We start from the raw sequence: 6260 nt of genomic DNA, 5'->3' as shown, positions 1-6260 counted from the left end.
GGGAACTGTTTAAAGGACCCTCTTTGGTACCACTTTGCCCGGCTGCCCTCGAAAAGGCGGTACAGGACCATGGCCGCAAGGACAAACAGACTGAAGCTCAGCTTCTACCCCAGGGCCATCCAGGCCCTGAACACAGCAAAGACCTAGGTTCTGGGCCCTGGACAGTCTGGACGGATTGATGGCAGCTGCTGGATTGAAAAAATCAGGTGTAGTGCTGAGGCACAAATGTGTACATTTCAAGCCTGCAAACTGCGACACTTTAAATGAATGTGCAATAACACTATGTGCAATATGACAACCCTAGTCGTTTTATCTGTACAGTATAGTATAGTGGATAGTGTACATAGCCTTTATTTATGTAAACTAGCTCCTCTCCCTTCTTGTTTTTTTTAGTTTTTTTTTCTCTTTCCTAGCACCAGGGGAGCCACCCCTCCCAAATTTCGTTGTTTGGTACCTGTACTATAGCAATGACAATAAAGACCATTCATTCATTCATTCATTCATTCATTCATTCATTCATGTAGATCTAGATGGAACCAAAAATGGTTGTTCATGGAACCAGAAAATTCTATGTGGAACCAAAAAAGATTCTACACAAGCAAACAGGGTTATTCAACCAGGGACAGCTGAAGAACCCTTCTGTTCTAAGAGGGTATGGTAAGAGTTGAAAACGAAAGTGTAGCATTAGATGCAACAACAAGGGTATGTATGCACAGGTGTGGGGAGAAAACCCTAAATGGGCTGAACTCAGTGGTGAAAAGTATTTTAGATTGTAGAGAGGATAAGTGAAGAACATGCTGCTGAGCTTTCTGTGTGTACTACCATACAGCCTTGGGCATGCTTATGGATGGTATAGTCTGTCTCCCACACAACTTTCTTCTTCACTTTCTCACACCTTTGTACAGACTCTTCCGCGGAAGCTGGTGGAGGTAGAAATCAGAGGACGTGCTCATTGTAATGCATGGCACAGAATGAGGAAGGGTATCAAACACAACAGGGTATATCAAGCACACTCCTCATTCCATTCATTTACGTTTTTGGCATTTAGCAGACGCCTTATTCCAAAGCGACTTACAATCAATACATTTGAATACTAAGCATGTGAATCAGCAGTCCACCATTCGTTGCAGGAAGAGTACTCTAGCTCGGGCCCGGGGCCACTGATAGAAGGAAAAACCTTCTCCCTATTGTCGCCTTCTACAATTTTTTCTTTTTTTTTTTTCTGGAGAAACTGAGAAACAGTACAAGGGGGGCAATAGAAGTTCTTAGGGACACAGTAGAGGGGAAAGCGGGTGTCTTTAGGAGACGTAGTGGTGAGGGTCAGAAGATGTCTCAGGAGGAGCAGTTAAGATGTAACCTGAAGAGATGGAGGTCTTCAGTCTACGACGGAAGATGGGTAGTGACTCTGCCGTTCTGACAGCCGTGGGGAGCTCATTCCACCAGCGGGGAGCCAGTGTTGTGAAGAGACATTCCATTGTATTACAATGAGCCCGTCCTGTTTTTGACCTCCACCGACCTCCACTGCTCCTTATAGCAGTGCCACACATTACACCACTATGGCAAAGTGACATAACACCGTATATAACATAGGCGCCTCTTTTTGACAGACATTCTCATCGTTGTGCACCGATACAATTGAGGCTGGAAAAGTGCTGTGATTCGCAGTTCGGGACGAGCAAGCGAACAAGGCATTAACAAGTCGATAAATGATGTTGACAGCGACATGCTGCGCGTGCTCTCCCCCCTCCCTCCTTGTTCATCCACTTTATTCAGCATCCACATGCTGCTATTTGCTACTCGGGCACAGCTGGAGAGATACAGTAAGTTAGCTGTTGTCAGAGGGAACATATTTTTGGCACATTGTCATTTACAGTAAATAAGTGAACCATGTCATCCCCGGTGCCGACAACAGACAAGACAGCCTAATCCCCCGGAGCGCAGCGCGACACCTCCATGAAGTATTATTAAGCAGGGGAGGAGGACAGATCCATCTCTCAGCGAGAGATCTGTTTCAATGCCTGAGTATGAATCATATGAGATGTGGGCAGCCCTCCGTTCTGTATGTTGAGTAACTCAAGTGTTTCCAGGCCCAGAAGGGAGGTAATGTTCAGCTGTCGTTTGTGTGTGAGTGCGTGTGTGTGTGTGTGTTTGTGTGTGTGTGTGTGAGAGAGAGAGAGAGACAGGGAGAAAGTGTGTGTGTTTGTGTGTGTATGTCTGTTTGTGTGTGTGTGCATGGGTGCGTGTGTGTGTGTGTGTGTGTGTGTGTGTGCGCGTGTGTGCGTGAGAGAGAGAGACAGGGAGAAAGTGTGTGTGTTTGTGTGTGTATGTCTGTTTGTGTGTGTGTGCATGGGTGCGTGTGTGTGTGTGTGTATGTGTGCGCGTGTGTGCGTGAGAGAGAGAGAGACAGGGAGAAAGTGTGTGTGTGTTTGTGTGTGTATGTCTGTTTGTGTGTGTGTGTGTGTGTGTGTGTGTGTGCATGGGTGCGTGTGAGTGTGTGTGTGTGTGTTTGTGTGTGTGTGTGTCATGAGTGAATGGTGTGAAAGAGTTTAAAGCAGAACACTCAGCAACCCCTAAGACCTCTTATGCTCAAGTGTGTGGCGCGTCCAAGGCAACGGCCGGCAGCACCCACTATGATGGGTTAGGAGGTAAAGAGGAGGAGGTCAGAACTGAAAAGAACATAGAGAGAAATCCACTACCTTTTTTTACAGGGCCAAGGAGAGATTTGAGGTCTGACAAACTTGACAAAGGCTTGAGTGATGAGACCTCCACTCGCGGTGCTGAGTGATTGAGCGACCGAGAGGTATGAGGAAGAAAGAGTTGGAGAACCTGAAAGGGTAAAGAGGTATTAAAGAACCAGACTTTAACAAGAGAAGACAAACATATGAATGTGGCATGGACCTGTGGGAGTGGAGTTTATGTAACCTTCTCTATGGAGCATTAAGAAGGGATCAAAGAAGGTGTCTTTTAAAAAACAATTAAAACAGTGGGCCAAAAAAAAGAAAAAAGTAGGAATATGAAAATATTCCATGTTCTCTATTATACTGTAAACACATTAGACACATGATGCATCATAATGTGAAAGCATGGTCACATTGCTCTTATCCTATGATAGATAGAACACTGTTGAGTGAAATCTTGAAGGTTGAGCGGCGGAGTATGTGATTCTGCCAGCTCATCAGTAAACACCATTAAACATCAGGGGCGTTTATGGCTCAGGGGGTAGAGCCGGTGTCTAATGATCTCGCTGTCCGGCGGTTCGAACCCCGGTTGATCAGGTATTGAGGTGTCCTTGGGCAAGACACTGAATCCCAAATTGCACCCAAAGAGCGGGCCAGCGCCTTGCATGGTAGCTTGCCGCCAATGGTGTTTGAATGTGTGTGTGAATGGGTGAATGAGAGGGCATTGTAAAGAGCTTTGGAATAAGGCGCTATATACTGTAAGTGCAGTCCATTTCTGCCAGCTCATCAGTAAACATCATTAAACATCATTACTGTAACAACAGAACAAAGCCAAACAGGTGGGCAGCCTGTCGGTTCCTTCTCCACATACTGTAGCTTGTGACTGCTTATGGCAATGTACATACCAACAAGAGCCCACATACACTAAGAGCTGTCTTTCTGCTTTATTATGATATTTCTTCATGGCCAGACCCTGTGGGGCCACCAACTGTGCTGCTGCTGCAAAAAAATGCAAAGATGTGTTGCTCCAAAAATGGAGAGAGAGAGAGAGAAAGTGAGAGAGAGAGAGAAGAACCTGGAGCTATGTTGACAAACACAGCTCAACTGGAGGAGGAGGAGGAGGAGATGGAAGTGTTATCGTGTCTTCAATGGGCAGAGCCACAGGGGAAGAGGCCTCAAATGAGCCATGCAAGTTGAAGGGGTCGGTCGCTCCTCAGCAAAATCAGCATTATTCCCTTCCTCCTCTCCTTCCCTCCCATTGAACTCCAAGCCCAACTAGAGGGGCTTATCAAGAACTGTGCCAAGCGAATGCCCCAACTGTGCCAGTTCCGTGTAAATGGAAGTGGAAGTCCCTTGTAAAGAGTTCACGTCATGGCATCGGTTCATTTAAATATTGATTGTTAATTCTCGAGACAATTTGTGTCTTTCCTTGCAGAGTACGGTAGTTAGAGTGTGAAGACCAAATGTCTATTGCAGAGACAAAGCGAGGGAGAGTCTGTTTTTTTTTGTCTGTTTGTATTGTAAATTAGTGAGCTAATCACCATCTCCTTATGCTACATGCTGTAGTTAAAGACCATATGGCTTTGATCAATTTTCCCTTTCCCTCTATTTGTTTGGAATAGGATCCTGGTGGACAAAGCGGTTTCTAAGGAGATGAGGTCAGACTGTGGGACTGTGGGACTGTGGTCAATTAAGCCACACCACCACTAAGACCACATGACAAACTTGTATCTCATGTCTTATAGACAGAACCCATTTTAAAACTCTTGTGATTCTTAATTCTGGAGTTATACACTGATTGATTTAGTGTTTTAGCGATCGTTTGCGGACGTGGCGAAAGATGGGTTCCATATAATGTGAGGTGATAATGACAGGACATGTCGAGATTAATTTCACCAACAGATATTATGTATCAGTTTATGAGTCGAAGCGATACTGTAAGAATACTTTCTTTTAAAGAGTCCAACCCTAAGTCTGGCAATTTCATCAGTGGAGTAAAATAAGAAGCCTGAATAAGAATAAGAATAACATAGCAAGGCTGAGTCTCCACAGTGACTCTCCACAGAAAATGAGAGTGCACAATTAAGGCAGGAGAGAGTAGGGGTTTCTGAAATGGAATGCTTGTTCCTCTTGGGGAAAATGACTTCACCGAATGCTAATTCAATTGAGGGAATCTTATATTTAGAACATTCCTCATAGCGTATGACATTACCAAAAGAGGGGTAAACTTCAGAATGAGCAGAGGAGAAGCGTTTTTGTCATCTGTCAAAAGAACGAGGTTGGCGGAATGAGGAAGATTCGGAAGGAAAGGCTTCGCATGTCAGCCCACAATTAAAAGAAAGAAGGAAATAGAACGAGAGTACGAATGAAAAGAGAAGCGTATTGATACAGTAATGTCATTCTCTCGTTGACTTCCTGTGTTTGAATGAAACCTTTAGACATTAAATGGAAAGAGAAATAGGCTAGAGCTGGTTTGTATCACTGCTGTTGACATGACAGTTGTCGGGAATTTAGATTACAGGAAATGCAATGGAATGAATTAGGAGCAGATGTTGAACAGGTGGAAGGGTAGATTAGGTCATGGAGCAGAAGAAGCTCTGGATCCAGATACAGATCCTCCATGTTTGATATAAACCATACATTGTCTGAACTGCCAAATTATTGATTATCTTACCTTGATTCAAATAAAACAAGTAATTATACAGGTAATTTACCTAATTTACACAATCAAGTATGTGACAGGGTCTGGTTAAAAAGTCCTCAAGTGAATGTAATTTTTAAGTTTTTTTTCCAGATTATGAAAGTGCAAATTGTACGCTTTCAAATGGTGTGTCATACATTGAAATCTGAAAATAGTTGAAGAAGATAATGCTTATTTGAATGTTGGTACACCTGATCTCTTCGATGACTTTCAATCAGGCTTTCGCCTGCTATACATAGCACTGAAACGGCCTTATTAAGGTCCTTAATGACATTTGTGTAAACACCGACTCCGGAAAAATCACAGTTTTGGTACTACTAGATCTTAGCGCTGCCTTTGACACAACATTCTAATAGATAGACTAAAAACCTGGGTAGGACTTAAAAGTACGACTAAAGCTTATTGATAAAAGGCACACACAGTACAATGTAGGACTGGTTATCTCTGTAATTGCATTGAACAAATAAACGCCTAGATGACACAAAAAAGCTGGATTACTCCAACTAAGGACAAAACAGAGATAATTGTATTTGGTGCACCTGACAAAAGATGTTTAGCACATCACAACATGCTGAACATGAACATGCTAAAAACACAAAAACTACACAAAACTACATATAATTAGATGATCACACATTCCTTGCTTTTGAACACGTCCTAAAACGTACGTTTGTATACAAGCCATGTGTCACTTACCCATGTAAGTGCCTATGGCAGACAAGACAGTCAAATTCACAATTAGTGATCCTAAAACTGTTGTTTGTTGTATCGAGTGTGCTTTTCAACACTTCAACTTTCGTAATTATAGCAAAAAAACACATTAAAAAAGATACGCTTTTTGCTCATTTGCGTGACTTGAGAATTGCCAAAATGGGGCCCTT

The sequence above is a fragment of the Nansenia antarctica genome, assembly GCF_963989245.1.
Source record: "Nansenia antarctica genome assembly, chromosome: 4".
Taxonomy (NCBI): Eukaryota; Metazoa; Chordata; class Actinopteri; order Argentiniformes; family Microstomatidae; genus Nansenia; species Nansenia antarctica.
This window is presented reverse-complemented; position numbering follows the sequence as displayed.